The following is a 23,557-nucleotide window of genomic DNA, read 5'->3' as shown; positions in this document are numbered from 1 at the left end:
ATACAAGGTTGGAATGTTGTTACATAATTTAAAATACTATAAGTAATATATTTGACAATAATCAGAAAACAATTGAAATCACACTGTGGATATTTTAGACTGCATAATTGCTTTGGGCAAGAGCTCTCAAACTAGGCAAATGACATTCTCCATCACTAAAGGCATTTGATATGCATATCTATTGATTTGGTGTTTTGCCTATTTGTTGTGTACAACTTTTGATGATACACCTTTGATGATATATTTAGGCAGATTATATATTTTTACCTGTTTTTGCATGACATCACATTTCATGTGTGTTTCTGCATATGTACCAATATCTTCAAATCAACCTTAACCTACCAAGGGCCCAACTGGACATCCAATGACAGTGTACGCACTAGCTTTATAGAAGCAGCACTTCTTAGTTTTTCCAATGCAAAGGCCTTTAGCCTACAACCGTCCTTCGTAAATACGTCACAGACTCCTACCTCTATCACCTTTACCTGCAGCTGAATATCTCGCCGGGTGCGGTGGCATGTGCCTGTAATCCAAGTCACTGGGAGGCTGAGGTTGGTGGATCAAGTGAGCTGAGGAGCTCTGGGCTGCAGCACGCTATGTCGAACGGGTGTCCACGCTAAGTTCGGTATCGATATGGTGTTCCTGGGGGAGCCCGGGACCACCAGGTTGTCTAAGGAGGGGTGAACCGGCCCAGGTCGGAAACGAAGCAGGTCAAATCCCCCGTGCTGTCCAGTAGTGGGATAATACCTGTGAGTAGATGCTGCAGTGCAGCCTTGGCAAAACATCGAGACCTAATCTTTTCATTTAAAAAAAAACGTATTTTTATCTGCTACACAAATTGTCACTTCGAAATGTTTATCAGACCATGAAAAGTCGACACTTTTTTTCAGCTTTCCAAAAACAATTACCGTTATACCTTCTGATAATCGAGAATTATACTGACTACTACTGACGAGATGTGTGGATACCGGCAACAAAATGCAGCACGGACCGTTGAGGGAGGAGTAGGTGCTAGCGCGATGCTTAGCATGAAACTGAGGCCAGCTCTCCCATCACCATCGACAGACAGACAGTTCGGATAGGTTCATTTACCTGTGTGAAATGAGCCACAATAATGATTAGCCAAATCATTGGAATTTGAGATTCACCTTCAAATTAAGTCCCTTATTGAAGGTGATGCAAACGAATACAAAAAGTGGAATCATGTCATATGTTTATACTAGATTGAGTTATACAAGGTTGGAATGTTGTTACATAATTTAAAATACTATAAGTAATATATTTGACAATAATCAGAAAACAATTGAAATCACACTGTGGATATTTTAGACTGCATAATTGCTTTGGGCAAGAGCTCTCAAACTAGGGAAATGACATTCTCCATCACTAAAGGCATTTGATATGCATATCTATTGATTTGGTGTTTTGCCTATTTGTTGTGTACAACTTTTGATGATACACCTTTGATGATATATTTAGGCAGATTATATATTTTTACCTGTTTTTGCATGACATCACATTTCATGTGTGTTTCTGCATATGTACCAATATCTTCAAATCAACCTTAACCTACCAAGGGCCCAACTGGACATCCAATGACAGTGTACGCACTAGCTTTATAGAAGCAGCACTTCTTAGTTTTTCCCATGCAAAGGCCTTTAGCCTACAACCGTCCTTCGTAATTACGTCACAGACTCCTACCTCTATCACCTTTACCTGCAGCTGAATATCTCACCGGGTGCGGTGGCATGTGCCTGTAATCCAAGTCACTGGGAGGCTGAGGTTGGTGGATCAAGTGAGCTGAGGAGCTCTGGGCTGCAGCACGCTATGTCGAACGGGTGTCCACGCTAAGTTCGGTATCGATATGGTGTTCCTGGGGGAGCCCGGGACCACCAGGTTGTCTAAGGAGGGGTGAACCGGCCCAGGTCGGAAACGAAGCAGGTCAAATCCCCCGTGCTGTCCAGTAGTGGGATAATACCTGTGAGTAGATGCTGCAGTGCAGCCTTGGCAAAACATCGAGACCTAATCTTTTCATTTAAAAAAAAACGTATTTTTATCTGCTACACAAATTGTCACTTCGAAATGTTTATCAGACCATGAAAAGTCGACACTTTTTTTCAGCTTTCCAAAAACAATTACCGTTATACCTTCTGATAATCGAGAATTATACTGACTACTACTGACGAGATGTGTGGATACCGGCAACAAAATGCAGCACGGACCGTTGAGGGAGGAGTAGGTGCTAGCGCGATGCTTAGCATGAAACTGAGGCCAGCTCTCCCATCACCATCGACAGACAGACAGTTCGGATAGGTTCATTTACCTGTGTGAAATGAGCCACAATAATGATTAGCCAAATCATTGGAATTTGAGATTCACCTTCAAATTAAGTCCCTTATTGAAGGTGATGCAAACGAATACAAAAAGTGGAATCATGTCATATGTTTGTACTAGATTGAGTTATACAAGGTTGGAATGTTGTTACATAATTTAAAATACTATAAGCAATATATTTGACAATAATCAGAAAACAATTGAAATCACACTGTGGATATTTTAGACTGCATAATTGCTTTGGGCAAGAGCTCTCAAACTAGGCAAATGACATTCTCCATCACTAAAGGCATTTGATATGCATATCTATTGATTTGGTGTTTTGCCTATTTGTTGTGTACAACTTTTGATGATACACCTTCGATGATATATTTAGGCAGATTATATATTTTTACCTGTTTTTGCATGTCATCACATTTCATGTGTGTTTCTGCATATGTACCAATATCTTCAAATCAACCTTAACCTACCAAGGGCCCAACTGGACATCCAATGACAGTGTACGCACTAGCTTTATAGAAGCAGCACTTCTTAGTTTTTCCCATGCAAAGGCCTTTAGCCCACAACCGTCCTTCGTAATTACGTCACAGACTCCTAACTCTATCACCTTTACCTGCAGCTGAATATCTCGCCGGGTGCGGTGGCATGTGCCTGTAATCCAAGTCACTGGGAGGCTGAGGTTGGTGGATCAAGTGAGCTGAGGAGCTCTGGGCTGCAGCACGCTATGTCGAACGGGTGTCCACGCTAAGTTCGGTATCGATATGGTGTTCCTGGGGGAGCCCGGGACCACCAGGTTGTCTAAGGAGGGGTGAACCGGCCCAGGTCGGAAACGAAGCAGGTCAAATCCCCCGTGCTGTCTAGTAGTGGGATAATACCTGTGAGTAGATGCTGCAGTGCAGCCTCGGCAAAACATCGAGACCTAATCTTTTCATTTAAAAAAAACGTATTTTTATCTGCTACACAAATTGTCACTTCGAAATGTTTATCAGACTATGAAAAGTCGACACTTTTTTGCAGCTTTCCAAAAACAATTACCGTTATACCTTCTGATAATCGAGAATTATACTGACTACTACTGACGAGATGTGTGGATACCGGTAACAAAATGCAGCACGGACCGTTGAGGGAGGAGTAAGTGCTAGCGCGATGCTTAGCATGAAACTGAGGCCAGCTCTCCCATCACCATCGACAGACAGACATTTCGGATAGGTTCATTTACCTGTGTGAAATGAGCCACAATAATGATTAGCCAAATCATTGGAATTTGAGATTCACCTTCAAATTAAGTCCCTTATTGAAGGTGATGCAAACGAATACAAAAAGTGGAATCATGTCATATGTTTGTACTAGATTGAGTTATACAAGGTTGGAATGTTGTTACATAATTTAAAATACTATAAGTAATATATTTGACAATAATCAGAAAACAATTGAAATCACACTGTGGATATTTTAGACTGCATAATTGCTTTGGGCAAGAGCTCTCAAACTAGGCAAATTACATTCTCCATCACTAAAGGCATTTGATATGCATATCTATTGATTTGGTGTTTTGCCTATTTGTTGTGTACAACTTTTGATGATACACCTTTGATGATATATTTAGGCAGATTATATATTTTTACCTGTTTTTGCATGACATCACATTTCATGTGTGTTTCTGCATATGTACCAATATCTTCAAATCAACCTTAACCTACCAAGGGCCCAACTGGACATCCAATGACAGTGTACGCACTAGCTTATAGAAGCAGCACTTCTTAGTTTTTCCCACGCAAAGGCCTTTAGCCTACAACCTCCTTCGTAATTACGTCATAGACTCCTACCTCTATCACCTTTACCTGCAGCTGAATATCTCGCCGGGTGCGGTGGCATGTGCCTGTAATCCAAGTCACTGGGAGGCTGAGGTTGGTGAATCAAGTGAGCTGAGGAGCTCTGGGCTGCAGCACTCTATGTCGAACGGGTGTCCACGCTAAGTTCGGTATCGATATGGTGTTCCTGGGGGAGCCCGGGACCACCAGGTTGTCTAAGGAGGGGTGAACCGGCCCAGGTCGGAAACGAAGCAGGTCAAATCCCCCGTGCTGTCCAGTAGTGGGATAATACCTGTGAGTAGATGCTGCAGTGCAGCCTTGGCAAAACATCGAGACCTAATCTTTTCATTTAAAACAAAACGTATTTTTATCTGCTACACAAATTGTCACTTCGAAATGTTTATCAGACCATGAAAAGTCGACACTTTTTTTCAGCTTTCCAAAAACAATTACCGTTATACCTTCTGATAATCGAGAATTATACTGACTACTACTGACGAGATGTGTGGATACCGGCAACAAAATGCAGCACGGACCGTTGAGGGAGGAGTAGGTGCTAGCGCGATGCTTAGCATGAAACTGAGGCCAGCTCTCCCATCACCATCGACAGACAGACAGTTCGGATAGGTTCATTTACCTGTGTGAAATGAGCCACAATAATGATTAGCCAAATCATTGGAATTTGAGATTCACCTTCAAATTAAGTCCCTTATTGAAGGTGATGCAAACGAATACAAAAAGTGGAATCATGTCATATGTTTATACTAGATTGAGTTATACAAGGTTGGAATGTTGTTACATAATTTAAAATACTATAAGTAATATATTTGACAATAATCAGAAAACAATTGAAATCACACTGTGGATATTTTAGACTGCATAATTGCTTTGGGCAAGAGCTCTCAAACTAGGCAAATTACATTCTCCATCACTAAAGGCATTTGATATGCATATCTATTGATTTGGTGTTTTGCCTATTTGTTGTGTACAACTTTTGATGATACACCTTTGATGATATATTTAGGCAGATTATATATTTTTACCTGTTTTTGCATGACATCACATTTCATGTGTGTTTCTGCATATGTACCAATATCTTCAAATCAACCTTAACCTACCAAGGGCCCAACTGGACATCCAATGACAGTGTATGCACTAGCTTTATAGAAGCAGCACTTCTTAGTTTTTCCCATGCAAAGGCCTTTAGCCTACAACCGTCCTTCGTAAATACGTCACAGACTCCTACCTCTATCACCTTTACCTGCAGCTGAATATCTCGCCGGGTGCGGTGGCATGTGCCTGTAATCCAAGTCACTGGGAGGCTGAGGTTGGTGGATCAAGTGAGCTGAGGAGCTCTGGGCTGCAGCACGCTATGTCGAACGGGTGTCCACGCTAAGTTCGGTATCGACATGGTGTTCCTGGGGGAGCCCGGGACCACCAGGTTGTCTAAGGAGGGGTGAACCGGCCCAGGTCGGAAACGAAGCAGGTCAAATCCCCCGTGCTGTCCAGTAGTGGGATAATACCTGTGAGTAGATGCTGCAGTGCAGCCTTGGCAAAACATCGAGACCTAATCTTTTCATTTAAAAAAAAACGTATTTTTATCTGCTACACAAATTGTCACTTCGAAATGTTTATCAGACCATGAAAAGTCGACACTTTTTTTCAGCTTTCCAAAAACAATTACCGTTATACCTTCTGATAATCGAGAATTATACTGACTACTACTGACGAGATGTGTGGATACCGGCAACAAAATGCAGCACGGACCGTTGAGGGAGGAGTAGGTGCTAGCGCGATGCTTAGCATGAAACTGAGGCCAGCTCTCCCATCACCATCGACAGACAGACAGTTCGGATAGGTTCATTTACCTGTGTGAAATGAGCCACAATAATGATTAGCCAAATCATTGGAATTTGAGATTCACCTTCAAATTAAGTCCCTTATTGAAGGTGATGCAAACGAATACAAAAAGTGGAATCATGTCATATGTTTGTACTAGATTGAGTTATACAAGGTTGGAATGTTGTTACATAATTTAAAATACTATAAGTAATATATTTGACAATAATCAGAAAACAATTGAAATCACACTGTGGATATTTTAGACTGCATAATTGCTTTGGGCAAGAGCTCTCAAACTAGGCAAATGACATTCTCCATCACTAAAGGCATTTGATATGCATATCTATTGATTTGGTGTTTTGCCTATTTGTTGTGTACAACTTTTGATGATACACCTTCGATGATATATTTAGGCAGATTATATATTTTTACCTGTTTTTGCATGACATCACATTTCATGTGTGTTTCTGCATATGTACCAATATCTTCAAATCAACCTTAACCTACCAAGGGCCCAACTGGACATCCAATGACAGTGTACGCACTAGCTTTATAGAAGCAGCACTTCTTAGTTTTTCCCATGCAAAGGCCTTTAGCCCACAACCGTCCTTCGTAATTACGTCACAGACTCCTACCTCTATCACCTTTACCTGCAGCTGAATATCTCACCGGGTGCGGTGGCATGTGCCTGTAATCCAAGTCACTGGGAGGCTGAGGTTGGTGGATCAAGTGAGCTGAGGAGCTCTGGGCTGCAGCACGCTATGTCGAACGGGTGTCCACGCTAAGTTCGGTATCGATATGGTGTTCCTGGGGGAGCCCGGGACCACCAGGTCGTCTAAGGAGGGGTGAACCGGCCCAGGTCGGAAACGAAGCAGGTCAAATCCCCCGTGCTGTCCAGTAGTGGGATAATACCTGTGAGTAGATGCTGCAGTGCAGCCTTGGCAAAACATCGAGACCTAATCTTTTCATTTAAAAAAAAACGTATTTTTATCTGCTACACAAATTGTCACTTCGAAATGTTTATCAGACCATGAAAAGTCAACACTTTTTTTCAGCTTTCCAAAAACAATTACCATTATACCTTCTGATAATCGAGAATTATACTGACTACTACTGACGAGATGTGTGGATACCGGCAACAAAATGCAGCACGGACCGTTGAGGGAGGAGTAGGTGCTAGCGCGATGCTTAGCATGAAACTGAGGCCAGCTCTCCCATCACCATCGACAGACAGACAGTTCGGATAGGTTCATTTACCTGTGTGAAATGAGCCACAATAATGATTAGCCAAATCATTGGAATTTGAGATTCACCTTCAAATTAAGTCCCTTATTGAAGGTGATGCAAACGAATACAAAAAGTGGAATCATGTCATATGTTTGTACTAGATTGAGTTATACAAGGTTGGAATGTTGTTACATAATTTAAAATACTATAAGTAATATATTTGACAATAATCAGAAAACAATTGAAATCACACTGTGGATATTTTAGACTGCATAATTGCTTTGGGCAAGAGCTCTCAAACTAGGCAAATGACATTCTCCATCACTAAAGGCATTTGATATGCATATCTATTGATTTGGTGTTTTGCCTATTTGTTGTGTACAACTTTTGATGATACACCTTCGATGATATATTTAGGCAGATTATATATTTTTACCTGTTTTTGCATGACATCACATTTCATGTGTGTTTCTGCATATGTACCAATATCTTCAAATCAACCTTAACCTACCAAGGGCCCAACTGGACATCCAATGACAGTGTACGCACTAGCTTTATAGAAGCAGCACTTCTTAGTTTTTCCCATGCAAAGGCCTTTAGCCCACAACCGTCCTTCGTAATTACGTCACAGACTCCTACCTCTATCACCTTTACCTGCAGCTGAATATCTCACCGGGTGCGGTGGCATGTGCCTGTAATCCAAGTCACTGGGAGGCTGAGGTTGGTGGATCAAGTGAGCTGAGGAGCTCTGGGCTGCAGCACGCTATGTCGAACGGGTGTCCACGCTAAGTTCGGTATCGATATGGTGTTCCTGGGGGAGCCCGGGACCACCAGGTCGTCTAAGGAGGGGTGAACCGGCCCAGGTCGGAAACGAAGCAGGTCAAATCCCCCGTGCTGTCCAGTAGTGGGATAATACCTGTGAGTAGATGCTGCAGTGCAGCCTTGGCAAAACATCGAGACCTAATCTTTTCATTTAAAAAAAAACGTATTTTTATCTGCTACACAAATTGTCACTTCGAAATGTTTATCAGACCATGAAAAGTCAACACTTTTTTTCAGCTTTCCAAAAACAATTACCATTATACCTTCTGATAATCGAGAATTATACTGACTACTACTGACGAGATGTGTGGATACCGGCAACAAAATGCAGCACGGACCGTTGAGGGAGGAGTAGGTGCTAGCGCGATGCTTAGCATGAAACTGAGGCCAGCTCTCCCATCACCATCGACAGACAGACAGTTCGGATAGGTTCATTTACCTGTGTGAAATGAGCCACAATAATGATTAGCCAAATCATTGGAATTTGAGATTCACCTTCAAATTAAGTCCCTTATTGAAGGTGATGCAAACGAATACAAAAAGTGGAATCATGTCATATGTTTGTACTAGATTGAGTTATACAAGGTTGGAATGTTGTTACATAATTTAAAATACTATAAGTAATATATTTGACAATAATCAGAAAACAATTGAAATCACACTGTGGATATTTTAGACTGCATAATTGCTTTGGGCAAGAGCTCTCAAACTAGGCAAATGACATTCTCCATCACTAAAGGCATTTGATATGCATATCTATTGATTTGGTGTTTTGCCTATTTGTTGTGTACAACTTTTGATGATACACCTTTGATGATATATTTAGGCAGATTATATATTTTTACCTGTTTTTGCATGACATCACATTTCATGTGTGTTTCTGCATATGTACCAATATCTTCAAATCAACCTTAACCTACCAAGGGCCCAACTGGACATCCAATGACAGTGTACGCACTAGCTTTATAGAAGCAGCACTTCTTAGTTTTTCCCATGCAAAGGCCTTTAGCCTACAACCGTCCTTCGTAAATACGTCACAGACTCCTACCTCTATCACCTTTACCTGCAGCTGAATATCTCGCCGGGTGCGGTGGCATGTGCCTGTAATCCAAGTCACTGGGAGGCTGAGGTTGGTGGATCAAGTGAGCTGAGGAGCTCTGGGCTGCAGCACGCTATGTCGAACGGGTGTCCACGCTAAGTTCGGTATCGATATGGTGTTCCTGGGGGAGCCCGGGACCACCAGGTTGTCTAAGGAGGGGTGAACCGGCCCAGGTCGGAAACGAAGCAGGTCAAATCCCCCGTGCTGTCCAGTAGTGGGATAATACCTGTGAGTAGATGCTGCAGTGCAGCCTTGGCAAAACATCGAGACCTAATCTTTTCATTTAAAAAAAAACGTATTTTTATCTGCTACACAAATTGTCACTTCGAAATGTTTATCAGACCATGAAAAGTCGACACTTTTTTTCAGCTTTCCAAAAACAATTACCGTTATACCTTCTGATAATCGAGAATTATACTGACTACTACTGACGAGATGTGTGGATACCGGCAACAAAATGCAGCACGGACCGTTGAGGGAGGAGTAGGTGCTAGCGCGATGCTTAGCATGAAACTGAGGCCAGCTCTCCCATCACCATCGACAGACAGACAGTTCGGATAGGTTCATTTACCTGTGTGAAATGAGCCACAATAATGATTAGCCAAATCATTGGAATTTGAGATTCACCTTCAAATTAAGTCCCTTATTGAAGGTGATGCAAACGAATACAAAAAGTGGAATCATGTCATATGTTTATACTAGATTGAGTTATACAAGGTTGGAATGTTGTTACATAATTTAAAATACTATAAGTAATATATTTGACAATAATCAGAAAACAATTGAAATCACACTGTGGATATTTTAGACTGCATAATTGCTTTGGGCAAGAGCTCTCAAACTAGGGAAATGACATTCTCCATCACTAAAGGCATTTGATATGCATATCTATTGATTTGGTGTTTTGCCTATTTGTTGTGTACAACTTTTGATGATACACCTTTGATGATATATTTAGGCAGATTATATATTTTTACCTGTTTTTGCATGACATCACATTTCATGTGTGTTTCTGCATATGTACCAATATCTTCAAATCAACCTTAACCTACCAAGGGCCCAACTGGACATCCAATGACAGTGTACGCACTAGCTTTATAGAAGCAGCACTTCTTAGTTTTTCCCATGCAAAGGCCTTTAGCCTACAACCGTCCTTCGTAATTACGTCACAGACTCCTACCTCTATCACCTTTACCTGCAGCTGAATATCTCACCGGGTGCGGTGGCATGTGCCTGTAATCCAAGTCACTGGGAGGCTGAGGTTGGTGGATCAAGTGAGCTGAGGAGCTCTGGGCTGCAGCACGCTATGTCGAACGGGTGTCCACGCTAAGTTCGGTATCGATATGGTGTTCCTGGGGGAGCCCGGGACCACCAGGTTGTCTAAGGAGGGGTGAACCGGCCCAGGTCGGAAACGAAGCAGGTCCAGGTCGGAAACGAAGCAGGTCAAATCCCCAGTGCTGTCCAGTAGTGGGATAATACCTGTGAGTAGATGCTGCAGTGCAGCCTTGGCAAAACATCGAGACCTAATCTTTTCATTTAAAAAAAAACGTATTTTTATCTGCTACACAAATTGTCACTTCGAAATGTTTATCAGACCGTGAAAAGTCAACACTTTTTTTCAGCTTTCCAAAAACAATTACCATTATACCTTCTGATAATCGAGAATTATACTGACTACTACTGACGAGATGTGTGGATACCGGCAACAAAATGCAGCACGGACCGTTGAGGGAGGAGTAGGTGCTAGCGCGATGCTTAGCATGAAACTGAGGCCAGCTCTCCCATCACCATCGACAGACAGACAGTTCGGATAGGTTCATTTACCTGTGTGAAATGAGCCACAATAATGATTAGCCAAATCATTGGAATTTGAGATTCACCTTCAAATTAAGTCCCTTATTGAAGGTGATGCAAACGAATACAAAAAGTGGAATCATGTCATATGTTTGTACTAGATTGAGTTATACAAGGTTGGAATGTTGTTACATAATTTAAAATACTATAAGTAATATATTTGACAATAATCAGAAAACAATTGAAATCACACTGTGGATATTTTAGACTGCATAATTGCTTTGGGCAAGAGCTCTCAAACTAGGCAAATGACATTCTCCATCACTAAAGGCATTTGATATGCATATCTATTGATTTGGTGTTTTGCCTATTTGTTGTGTACAACTTTTGATGATACACCTTCGATGATATATTTAGGCAGATTATATATTTTTACCTGTTTTTGCATGACATCACATTTCATGTGTGTTTCTGCATATGTACCAATATCTTCAAATCAACCTTAACCTACCAAGGGCCCAACTGGACATCCAATGACAGTGTACGCACTAGCTTTATAGAAGCAGCACTTCTTAGTTTTTCCCATGCAAAGGCCTTTAGCCCACAACCGTCCTTCGTAATTACGTCACAGACTCCTACCTCTATCACCTTTACCTGCAGCTGAATATCTCACCGGGTGCGGTGGCATGTGCCTGTAATCCAAGTCACTGGGAGGCTGAGGTTGGTGGATCAAGTGAGCTGAGGAGCTCTGGGCTGCAGCACGCTATGTCGAACGGGTGTCCACGCTAAGTTCGGTATCGATATGGTGTTCCTGGGGGAGCCCGGGACCACCAGGTCGTCTAAGGAGGGGTGAACCGGCCCAGGTCGGAAACGAAGCAGGTCAAATCCCCCGTGCTGTCCAGTAGTGGGATAATACCTGTGAGTAGATGCTGCAGTGCAGCCTTGGCAAAACATCGAGACCTAATCTTTTCATTTAAAAAAAAACGTATTTTTATCTGCTACACAAATTGTCACTTCGAAATGTTTATCAGACCATGAAAAGTCAACACTTTTTTTCAGCTTTCCAAAAACAATTACCATTATACCTTCTGATAATCGAGAATTATACTGACTACTACTGACGAGATGTGTGGATACCGGCAACAAAATGCAGCACGGACCGTTGAGGGAGGAGTAGGTGCTAGCGCGATGCTTAGCATGAAACTGAGGCCAGCTCTCCCATCACCATCGACAGACAGACAGTTCGGATAGGTTCATTTACCTGTGTGAAATGAGCCACAATAATGATTAGCCAAATCATTGGAATTTGAGATTCACCTTCAAATTAAGTCCCTTATTGAAGGTGATGCAAACGAATACAAAAAGTGGAATCATGTCATATGTTTGTACTAGATTGAGTTATACAAGGTTGGAATGTTGTTACATAATTTAAAATACTATAAGTAATATATTTGACAATAATCAGAAAACAATTGAAATCACACTGTGGATATTTTAGACTGCATAATTGCTTTGGGCAAGAGCTCTCAAACTAGGCAAATGACATTCTCCATCACTAAAGGCATTTGATATGCATATCTATTGATTTGGTGTTTTGCCTATTTGTTGTGTACAACTTTTGATGATACACCTTTGATGATATATTTAGGCAGATTATATATTTTTACCTGTTTTTGCATGACATCACATTTCATGTGTGTTTCTGCATATGTACCAATATCTTCAAATCAACCTTAACCTACCAAGGGCCCAACTGGACATCCAATGACAGTGTACGCACTAGCTTTATAGAAGCAGCACTTCTTAGTTTTTCCAATGCAAAGGCCTTTAGCCTACAACCGTCCTTCGTAAATACGTCACAGACTCCTACCTCTATCACCTTTACCTGCAGCTGAATATCTCGCCGGGTGCGGTGGCATGTGCCTGTAATCCAAGTCACTGGGAGGCTGAGGTTGGTGGATCAAGTGAGCTGAGGAGCTCTGGGCTGCAGCACGCTATGTCGAACGGGTGTCCACGCTAAGTTCGGTATCGATATGGTGTTCCTGGGGGAGCCCGGGACCACCAGGTTGTCTAAGGAGGGGTGAACCGGCCCAGGTCGGAAACGAAGCAGGTCAAATCCCCCGTGCTGTCCAGTAGTGGGATAATACCTGTGAGTAGATGCTGCAGTGCAGCCTTGGCAAAACATCGAGACCTAATCTTTTCATTTAAAAAAAAACGTATTTTTATCTGCTACACAAATTGTCACTTCGAAATGTTTATCAGACCATGAAAAGTCGACACTTTTTTTCAGCTTTCCAAAAACAATTACCGTTATACCTTCTGATAATCGAGAATTATACTGACTACTACTGACGAGATGTGTGGATACCGGCAACAAAATGCAGCACGGACCGTTGAGGGAGGAGTAGGTGCTAGCGCGATGCTTAGCATGAAACTGAGGCCAGCTCTCCCATCACCATCGACAGACAGACAGTTCGGATAGGTTCATTTACCTGTGTGAAATGAGCCACAATAATGATTAGCCAAATCATTGGAATTTGAGATTCACCTTCAAATTAAGTCCCTTATTGAAGGTGATGCAAACGAATACAAAAAGTGGAATCATGTCATATGTTTATACTAGATTGAGTTATACAAGGTTGGAATGTTGTTACATAATTTAAAATACTATAAGTAATATATTTGACAATAATCAGAAAACAATTGAAATCACACTGTGGATATTTTAGACTGCATAATTGCTTTGGGCAAGAGCTCTCAAACTAGGGAAATGACATTCTCCATCACTAAAGGCATTTGATATGCATATCTATTGATTTGGTGTTTTGCCTATTTGTTGTGTACAACTTTTGATGATACACCTTTGATGATATATTTAGGCAGATTATATATTTTTACCTGTTTTTGCATGACATCACATTTCATGTGTGTTTCTGCATATGTACCAATATCTTCAAATCAACCTTAACCTACCAAGGGCCCAACTGGACATCCAATGACAGTGTACGCACTAGCTTTATAGAAGCAGCACTTCTTAGTTTTTCCCATGCAAAGGCCTTTAGCCTACAACCGTCCTTCGTAATTACGTCACAGACTCCTACCTCTATCACCTTTACCTGCAGCTGAATATCTCACCGGGTGCGGTGGCATGTGCCTGTAATCCAAGTCACTGGGAGGCTGAGGTTGGTGGATCAAGTGAGCTGAGGAGCTCTGGGCTGCAGCACGCTATGTCGAACGGGTGTCCACGCTAAGTTCGGTATCGATATGGTGTTCCTGGGGGAGCCCGGGACCACCAGGTTGTCTAAGGAGGGGTGAACCGGCCCAGGTCGGAAACGAAGCAGGTCAAATCCCCCGTGCTGTCCAGTAGTGGGATAATACCTGTGAGTAGATGCTGCAGTGCAGCCTTGGCAAAACATCGAGACCTAATCTTTTCATTTAAAAAAAAACGTATTTTTATCTGCTACACAAATTGTCACTTCGAAATGTTTATCAGACCATGAAAAGTCGACACTTTTTTTCAGCTTTCCAAAAACAATTACCGTTATACCTTCTGATAATCGAGAATTATACTGACTACTACTGACGAGATGTGTGGATACCGGCAACAAAATGCAGCACGGACCGTTGAGGGAGGAGTAGGTGCTAGCGCGATGCTTAGCATGAAACTGAGGCCAGCTCTCCCATCACCATCGACAGACAGACAGTTCGGATAGGTTCATTTACCTGTGTGAAATGAGCCACAATAATGATTAGCCAAATCATTGGAATTTGAGATTCACCTTCAAATTAAGTCCCTTATTGAAGGTGATGCAAACGAATACAAAAAGTGGAATCATGTCATATGTTTGTACTAGATTGAGTTATACAAGGTTGGAATGTTGTTACATAATTTAAAATACTATAAGCAATATATTTGACAATAATCAGAAAACAATTGAAATCACACTGTGGATATTTTAGACTGCATAATTGCTTTGGGCAAGAGCTCTCAAACTAGGCAAATGACATTCTCCATCACTAAAGGCATTTGATATGCATATCTATTGATTTGGTGTTTTGCCTATTTGTTGTGTACAACTTTTGATGATACACCTTCGATGATATATTTAGGCAGATTATATATTTTTACCTGTTTTTGCATGTCATCACATTTCATGTGTGTTTCTGCATATGTACCAATATCTTCAAATCAACCTTAACCTACCAAGGGCCCAACTGGACATCCAATGACAGTGTACGCACTAGCTTTATAGAAGCAGCACTTCTTAGTTTTTCCCATGCAAAGGCCTTTAGCCCACAACCGTCCTTCGTAATTACGTCACAGACTCCTAACTCTATCACCTTTACCTGCAGCTGAATATCTCGCCGGGTGCGGTGGCATGTGCCTGTAATCCAAGTCACTGGGAGGCTGAGGTTGGTGGATCAAGTGAGCTGAGGAGCTCTGGGCTGCAGCATTCTATGTCGAACGGGTGTCCACGCTAAGTTCGGTATCGATATGGTGTTCCTGGGGGAGCCCGGGACCACCAGGTTGTCTAAGGAGGGGTGAACCGGCCCAGGTCGGAAACGAAGCAGGTCAAATCCCCCGTGCTGTCCAGTAGTGGGATAATACCTGTGAGTAGATGCTGCAGTGCAGCCTTGGCAAAACATCGAGACCTAATCTTTTCATTTAAAAAAAAACGTATTTTTATCTGCTACACAAATTGTCACTTCGAAATGTTTATCAGACCATGAAAAGTCGACACTTTTTTTCAGCTTTCCAAAAACAATTACCGTTATACCTTCTGATAATCGAGAATTATACTGACTACTACTGACGAGATGTGTGGATACCGGCAACAAAATGCAGCACGGACCGTTGAGGGAGGAGTAGGTGCTAGCGCGATGCTTAGCATGAAACTGAGGCCAGCTCTCCCATCACCATCGACAGACAGACAGTTCGGATAGGTTCATTTACCTGTGTGAAATGAGCCACAATAATGATTAGCCAAATCATTGGAATTTGAGATTCACCTTCAAATTAAGTCCCTTATTGAAGGTGATGCAAACGAATACAAAAAGTGGAATCATGTCATATGTTTGTACTAGATTGAGTTATACAAGGTTGGAATGTTGTTACATAATTTAAAATACTATAAGTAATATATTTGACAATAATCAGAAAACAATTGAAATCACACTGTGGATATTTTAGACTGCATAATTGCTTTGGGCAAGAGCTCTCAAACTAGGCAAATGACATTCTCCATCACTAAAGGCATTTGATATGCATATCTATTGATTTGGTGTTTTGCCTATTTGTTGTGTACAACTTTTGATGATACACCTTCGATGATATATTTAGGCAGATTATATATTTTTACCTGTTTTTGCATGTCATCACATTTCATGTGTGTTTCTGCATATGTACCAATATCTTCAAATCAACCTTAACCTACCAAGGGCCCAACTGGACATCCAATGACAGTGTACGCACTAGCTTTATAGAAGCAGCACTTCTTAGTTTTTCCCATGCAAAGGCCTTTAGCCCACAACCGTCCTTCGTAATTACGTCACAGACTCCTAACTCTATCACCTTTACCTGCAGCTGAATATCTCGCCGGGTGCGGTGGCATGTGCCTGTAATCCAAGTCACTGGGAGGCTGAGGTTGGTGGATCAAGTGAGCTGAGGAGCTCTGGGCTGCAGCATTCTATGTCGAACGGGTGTCCACGCTAAGTTCGGTATCGATATGGTGTTCCTGGGGGAGCCCGGGACCACCAGGTTGTCTAAGGAGGGGTGAACCGGCCCAGGTCGGAAACGAAGCAGGTCAAATCCCCCGTGCTGTCCAGTAGTGGGATAATACCTGTGAGTAGATGCTGCAGTGCAGCCTTGGCAAAACATCGAGACCTAATCTTTTCATTTAAAAAAAACCGTATTTTTATCTGCTACACAAATTGTCACTTCGAAATGTTTATCAGACCATGAAAAGTCGACACTTTTTTTCAGCTTTCCAAAAACAATTACCGTTATACCTTCTGATAATCGAGAATTATACTGACTACTACTGACGAGATGTTTGGATACCGGCAACAAAATGCAGCACGGACCGTTGAGGGAGGAGTAGGTGCTAGCGCGATGCTTAGCATGAAACTGAGGCCAGCTCTCCCATCACCATCGACAGACAGACAGTTCGGATAGGTTCATTTACCTGTGTGAAATGAGCCACAATAATGATTAGCCAAATCATTGGAAGTTGAGATTCACCTTCAAATTAAGTCCCTTATTGAAGGTGATGCAAACGAATACAAAAAGTGGAATCATGTCATATGTTTGTACTAGATTGAGTTATACAAGGTTGGAATGTTGTTACATAATTTAAAATACTATAAGTAATATATTTGACAATAATCAGAAAACAATTGAAATCACACTGTGGATATTTTAGACTGCATAATTGCTTTGGGCAAGAGCTCTCAAACTAGGCAAATGACATTCTCCATCACTAAAGGCATTTGATATGCATATCTATTGATTTGGTGTTTTGCCTATTTGTTGTGTACAACTTTTGATGATACACCTTCGATGATATATTTAGGCAGATTATATATTTTTACCTGTTTTTGCATGACATCACATTTCATGTGTGTTTCTGCATATGTACCAATATCTTCAAATCAACCTTAACCTACCAAGGGCCCAACTGGACATCCAATGACAGTGTACGCACTAGCTTTATAGAAGCAGCACTTCTTAGTTTTTCCCATGCAAAGGCCTTTAGCCCACAACCGTCCTTCGTAATTACGTCACAGACTCCTACCTCTATCACCTTTACCTGCAGCTGAATATCTCGCCGGGTGCGGTGGCATGTGCCTGTAATCCAAGTCACTGGGAGGCTGAGGTTGGTGGATCAAGTGAGCTGAGGAGCTCTGGGCTGCAGCATTCTATGTCGAATGGGTGTCCACGCTAAGTTCGGTATCGATATGGTGTTCCTGGGGGAGCCCGGGACCACCAGGTTGTCTAAGGAGGGGTGAACCGGCCCAGGTCGGAAACGAAGCAGGTCAAATCCCCCGTGCTGTCCAGTAGTGGGATAATACCTGTGAGTAGATGCTGCAGTGCAGCCTTGGCAAAACATTGAGACCTAACCTTTTCATTTAAAAAAAAACGTATTTTTATCTGCTACACAAATTGTCACTTCGAAATGTTTATCAGACCATGAAAAGTCGACACTTTTTTTCAGCTTTCCAAAAACAATTACCGTTATACCTTCTGATAATCGAGAATTATACTGACTACTACTGACGAGATGTGTGGATACCGGTAACAAAATGCAGCACGGACCGTTGAGGGAGGAGTAAGTGCTAGCGCGATGCTTAGCATGAAACTGAGGCCAGCTCTCCCATCACCATCGACAGACAGACAGTTCGGATAGGTTCATTTACCTGTGTGAAATGAGCCACAATAATGATTAGCCAAATCATTGGAATTTGAGATTCACCTTCAAATTAAGTCCCTTATTGAAGGTGATGCAAACGAATACAAAAAGTGGAATCATGTCATATGTTTGTACTAGATTGAGTTATACAAGGTTGGAATGTTGTTACATAATTTAAAATACTATAAGTAATATATTTGACAATAATCAGAAAACAATTGAAATCACACTGTGGATATTTTAGACTGCATAATTGCTTTGGGCAAGAGCTCTCAAACTAGGCAAATTACATTCTCCATCACTAAAGGCATTTGATATGCATATCTATTGATTTGGTGTTTTGCCTATTTGTTGTGTACAACTTTTGATGATACACCTTTGATGATATATTTAGGCAGATTATATATTTTTACCTGTTTTTGCATGACATCACATTTCATGTGTGTTTCTGCATATGTACCAATATCTTCAAATCAACCTAAACTTGCCAAGGGCCCAACTGGACATCCAATGACAGTGTACGCACTAGCTTTATAGAAGCAGCACTTCTTAGTTTTTCCCATGCAAAGGCCTTTAGCCTACAACCGTCCTTCGTAATTACGTCACAGACTCCTACCTCTATCACCTTTACCTGCAGCTGAATATCTCGCCGGGTGCGGTGGCATGTGCCTGTAATCCAAGTCACTGGGAGGCTGAGGTTGGTGGATCAAGTAAGCTGAGGAGCTCTGGGCTGCAGCACGCTATGTCGAACGGGTGTCCACGCCAAGTTCGGTATCGATATGGTGTTCCTGTGGGAGCCCGGGACCACCAGGTTGTCTAAGGAGGGGTGAACTGGCCCAGGTCGGAAACGAAGCAGGTCAAGTCCCCCGTGCTGTCCAGTAGTGGGATAATACCTGTGAGTAGATGCTGCAGTGCAGCCTTGGCAAAACATCGAGACCTAATCTTTCATTTAAAAAAAAACGTATTTTTATCTGCTACACAAATTGTCACTTCGAAATGTTTATCAGACCATGAAAAGTCGACACTTTTTTTCAGCTTTCCAAAAACAATTACCGTTATACCTTCTGATAATCGAGAATTATACTGACTACTACTGACGAGATGTGTGGATACCGGCAACAAAATGCAGCACGGACCGTTGAGGGAGGAGTAGGTGCTAGCGCGATGCTTAGCATGAAACTGAGGCCAGCTCTCCCATCACCATCGACAGACAGACAGTTCGGATAGGTTCATTTACCTGTGTGAAATGAGCCACAATAATGATTAGCCAAATCATTGGAATTTGAGATTCACCTTCAAATTAAGTCCCTTATTGAAGGTGATGCAAACGAATACAAAAAGTGGAATCATGTCATATGTTTATACTAGATTGAGTTATACAAGGTTGGAATGTTGTTACATAATTTAAAATACTATAAGTAATATATTTGACAATAATCAGAAAACAATTGAAATCACACTGTGGATATTTTAGACTGCATAATTGCTTTGGGCAAGAGCTCTCAAACTAGGCAAATGACATTCTCCATCACTAAAGGCATTTGATATGCATATCTATTGATTTGGTGTTTTGCCTATTTGTTGTGTACAACTTTTGATGATACACCTTTGATGATATATTTAGGCAGATTATATATTTTTACCTGTTTTTGCATGACATCACATTTCATGTGTGTTTCTGCATATGTACCAATATCTTCAAATCAACCTTAACCTACCAAGGGCCCAACTGGACATCCAATGACAGTGTACGCACTAGCTTTATAGAAGCAGCACTTCTTAGTTTTTCCCATGCAAAGGCCTTTAGCCTACAACCGTCCTTCGTAATTACGTCACAGACTCCTACCTCTATCACCTTTACCTGCAGCTGAATATCTCACCGGGTGCGGTGGCATGTGCCTGTAATCCAAGTCACTGGGAGGCTGAGGTTGGTGGATCAAGTGAGCTGAGGAGCTCTGGGCTGCAGCACGCTATGTCGAACGGGTGTCCACGCTAAGTTCGGTATCGATATGGTGTTCCTGGGGGAGCCCGGGACCACCAGGTTGTCTAAGGAGTGGTGAACCGGCCCACGTCGGAAACGAAGCAGGTCAAATCCCCCGTGCTGTCCAGTAGTGGGATAATACCTGTGAGTAGATGCTGCAGTGCAGCCTTGGCAAAACATTGAGACCTAGTCTTTTCATAAAAAAAAACCCATATTTTTATCTGCTACACAAATTGTCACTTCGAAATGTTTATCAGACCATGAAAAGTCAACACTTTTTTGCAGCTTTCCAAAAACAATTACCGTTATACCTTCTGATAATCGAGAATTATACTGACTACTACTGACGAGATGTGTGGATACCGGTAACAAAATGCAGCACGGACTGTTGAGGGAGGAGTAAGTGCTAGCGCGATGCTTAGCATGAAACTGAGGCCAGCTCTCCCATCACCATCGACAGACAGACAGTTCGGATAGGCTCATTTACCTGTGTGAAATGAGCCACAATAATGATTAGCCAAATCATTGGAATTTGAGATTCACCTTCAAATTAAGTCCCTTATTGAAGGTGATGCAAACGAATACAAAAAGTGGAATCATGTCATATGTTTGTACTAGATTGAGTTATACAAGGTTGGAATGTTGTTACATAATTTAAAATACTATAAGTAATATATTTGACAATAATCAGAAAACAATTGAAATCACACTGTGGATATTTTAGACTGCATAATTGCTTTGGGCAAGAGCTCTCAAACTAGGCAAATGACATTCTCCATCACTAAAGGCATTTGATATGCATATCTATTGATTTGGTGTTTTGCCTATTTGTTGTGTACAACTTTTGATGATACACCTTTGATGATATATTTAGGCAGATTATATATTTTTACCTGTTTTTGCATGACATCACATTTCATGTGTGTTTCTGCATATGTACCAATATCTTCAAATCAACCTTAACCTACCAAGGGCCCAACTGGACATCCAATGACAGTGTACGCACTAGCTTTATAGAAGCAGCACTTCTTAGTTTTTCCCATGCAAAGGCCTTTAGCCTACAACCGTCCTTCGTAATTATGTCACAGACTCCTACCTCTATCACCTTTACCTGCAGCTGAACATCTCACCGGGTGCGGTGGCATGTGCCTGTAATCCAAGTCACTGGGAGGCTGAGGTTGGTGGATCAAGTGAGCTGAGGAGCTCTGGGCTGCAGCACGCTATGTCGAACGGGTGTCCACGCTAAGTTCGGTATCGATATGGTGTTCCTGGGGGAGCCCGGGACCACCAGGTTGTCTAAGGAGGGGTGAACCGGCCCAGGTCGGAAACGAAGCAGGTCAAATCCCCCGTGCTGTCCAGTAGTGGGATAATACCTGTGAGTAGATCCACCAGGTTGTCTAAGGAGGGGTGAACCGGCCCAGGTCGGAAACAAAGCAGGTCAAATCCCCCGTGCTGTCCAGTAGTGGGATAATACCTGTGAGTAGATGCTGCAGTGCAGCCTTGGCAAAACATCGAGACCTAGTCTTTTCATTTAAAAAAAAAAAACGTATTTTTATCTGCTACACAAATTGTCACTTCGAAATGTTTATCAGACCATGAAAAGTCGACACTTTTTTGCAGCTTTCCAAAAACAATTACCGTTATACCTTCTGATAATCGAGAATTATACTGACTACTACTGACGAGATGTGTGGATACCGGTAACAAAATGCAGCACGGACCGTTGAGGGAGGAGTAAGTGCTAGCGCGATGCTTAGCATGAAACTGAGGCCAGCTCTCCCATCACCATCGACAGACAGACAGTTCGGATAGGTTCATTTACCTGTGTGAAATGAGCCACAATAATGATTAGCCAAATCATTGGAATTTGAGATTCACCTTCAAATTAAGTCCCTTATTGAAGGTGATGCAAACGAATACAAAAAGTGGAATCATGTCATATGTTTATACTAGATTGAGTTATACAAGGTTGGAATGTTGTTACATAATTTAAAATACTATAAGTAATATATTTGACAATAATCAGAAAACAATTGAAATCACACTGTGGATATTTTAGACTGCATAATTGCTTTGGGCAAGAGCTCTCAAACTAGGCAAATGACATTCTCCATCACTAAAGGCATTTGATATGCATATCTATTGATTTGGTGTTTTGCCTATTTGTTGTGTACAACTTTTGATGATACACCTTTGATGATATATTTAGGCAGATTATATATTTTTACCTGTTTTTGCATGACATCACATTTCATGTGTGTTTCTGCATATGTTCCAATATCTTCAAATCAACCTTAACCTACCAAGGGCCCAACTGGACATCCAATGACAGTGTACGCACTAGCTTTATAGAAGCAGCACTTCTTAGTTTTTCCCATGCAAAGGCCTTTAGCCTACAACCGTCCTTCGTAATTACGTCACAGACTCCTACCTCTATCACCTTTACCTGCAGCTGAATATCTCGCCGGGTGCGGTGGCATGTGCCTGTAATCCAAGTCACTGGGAGGCTGATGTTGGTGGATCAAGTGAGCTGAGGAGCTCTGGGCTGCAGCACTCTATGTTGAACGGGTGTCCACGCTAAGTTTGGTATTGATATGGTGTTCGTGGGGGAGCCCGGGACCACCAGGTTGTCTAAGGAGGGGTGAACCGGCCCAGGTCGGAAACGAAGCAGGTCAAATCCCCCGTGCTGTCCAGTAGTGGGATAATACCTGTGAGTAGATCCACCAGGTTGTCTAAGGAGGGGTGAACCGGCCCAGGTCGGAAACAAAGCAGGTCAAATCCCCCGTGCTGTCCAGTAGTGGGATAATACCTGTGAGTAGATGCTGCAGTGCAGCCTTGGCAAAACATCGAGACCTAGTCTTTTCATTTAAAAAAAAAAAACGTATTTTTATCTGCTACACAAATTGTCACTTCGAAATGTTTATCAGACCATGAAAAGTCGACACTTTTTTGCAGCTTTCCAAAAACAATTACCGTTATACCTTCTGATAATCGAGAATTATACTGACAACTACTGACGAGATGTGTGGATACCGGTAACAAAATGCAGCACGGACCGTTGAGGGAGGAGTAAGTGCTAGCGCGATGCTTAGCATGAAACTGAGGCCAGCTCTCCCATCACCATCGACAGACAGACAGTTCGGATAGGTTCATTTACCTGTGTGAAATGAGCCACAATAATGATTAGCCAAATCATTGGAATTTGAGATTCACCTTCAAATTAAGTCCCTTATTGAAG

At 41.9% G+C, this 23,557-nt stretch overlaps 18 non-coding genes and 1 pseudogene across 18 annotated transcripts; all 19 read left to right on the top strand.

The window, feature by feature from the left end:
* The first annotated feature begins 502 nt into the window (after positions 1-502).
* LOC149981600 (signal recognition particle RNA) lies at positions 503-801 on the top strand. Its single transcript, XR_016482965.1, has one exon.
* Positions 802-1,733: 932 nt separating this feature from the next.
* Positions 1,734-2,032, top strand: LOC149981599 (signal recognition particle RNA). Its single transcript, XR_016482866.1, has one exon.
* A 932-nt stretch (positions 2,033-2,964) lies between these two features.
* Positions 2,965-3,263, top strand: LOC149981598 (signal recognition particle RNA). Its single transcript, XR_016482977.1, has one exon.
* A 929-nt stretch (positions 3,264-4,192) lies between these two features.
* On the top strand, positions 4,193-4,491 carry LOC149981597 (signal recognition particle RNA). The gene has a single exon (XR_016482922.1).
* Positions 4,492-5,423: 932 nt separating this feature from the next.
* LOC149981596 (signal recognition particle RNA) lies at positions 5,424-5,722 on the top strand. Its single transcript, XR_016482933.1, has one exon.
* A 932-nt stretch (positions 5,723-6,654) lies between these two features.
* On the top strand, positions 6,655-6,953 carry LOC149981595 (signal recognition particle RNA). The gene has a single exon (XR_016482831.1).
* A 932-nt stretch (positions 6,954-7,885) lies between these two features.
* LOC149981594 (signal recognition particle RNA) lies at positions 7,886-8,184 on the top strand. Its single transcript, XR_016482830.1, has one exon.
* Positions 8,185-9,116: 932 nt separating this feature from the next.
* LOC149981593 (signal recognition particle RNA) lies at positions 9,117-9,415 on the top strand. The gene has a single exon (XR_016482964.1).
* A 932-nt stretch (positions 9,416-10,347) lies between these two features.
* LOC149981592 (signal recognition particle RNA) lies at positions 10,348-10,668 on the top strand (annotated as a pseudogene).
* Positions 10,669-11,600: 932 nt separating this feature from the next.
* On the top strand, positions 11,601-11,899 carry LOC149981591 (signal recognition particle RNA). Its single transcript, XR_016482829.1, has one exon.
* A 932-nt stretch (positions 11,900-12,831) lies between these two features.
* LOC149981590 (signal recognition particle RNA) lies at positions 12,832-13,130 on the top strand. Its single transcript, XR_016482957.1, has one exon.
* Positions 13,131-14,062: 932 nt separating this feature from the next.
* Positions 14,063-14,361, top strand: LOC149981589 (signal recognition particle RNA). The gene has a single exon (XR_016482865.1).
* A 932-nt stretch (positions 14,362-15,293) lies between these two features.
* On the top strand, positions 15,294-15,592 carry LOC149981588 (signal recognition particle RNA). The gene has a single exon (XR_016482920.1).
* A 932-nt stretch (positions 15,593-16,524) lies between these two features.
* LOC149981587 (signal recognition particle RNA) lies at positions 16,525-16,823 on the top strand. The gene has a single exon (XR_016482919.1).
* A 932-nt stretch (positions 16,824-17,755) lies between these two features.
* LOC149981586 (signal recognition particle RNA) lies at positions 17,756-18,054 on the top strand. Its single transcript, XR_016482918.1, has one exon.
* Positions 18,055-18,986: 932 nt separating this feature from the next.
* LOC149981585 (signal recognition particle RNA) lies at positions 18,987-19,285 on the top strand. The gene has a single exon (XR_016482903.1).
* A 931-nt stretch (positions 19,286-20,216) lies between these two features.
* LOC149981584 (signal recognition particle RNA) lies at positions 20,217-20,515 on the top strand. Its single transcript, XR_016482898.1, has one exon.
* Positions 20,516-21,447: 932 nt separating this feature from the next.
* LOC149981583 (signal recognition particle RNA) lies at positions 21,448-21,739 on the top strand. Its single transcript, XR_016482912.1, has one exon.
* Positions 21,740-22,782: 1,043 nt separating this feature from the next.
* LOC149981582 (signal recognition particle RNA) lies at positions 22,783-23,073 on the top strand. Its single transcript, XR_016482913.1, has one exon.
* The last annotated feature ends 484 nt before the right edge of the window (positions 23,074-23,557 follow it).

This window comes from Oncorhynchus mykiss, chromosome 8, assembly GCF_057628025.1.
Source record: "Oncorhynchus mykiss isolate SJ-2025 chromosome 8, ASM5762802v1, whole genome shotgun sequence".
In the NCBI taxonomy this organism is placed as follows: domain Eukaryota; kingdom Metazoa; phylum Chordata; class Actinopteri; order Salmoniformes; family Salmonidae; genus Oncorhynchus; species Oncorhynchus mykiss.
Note: the sequence above shows the minus strand (reverse complement) of the source record. Positions and strands in the feature narration are given on the sequence as shown.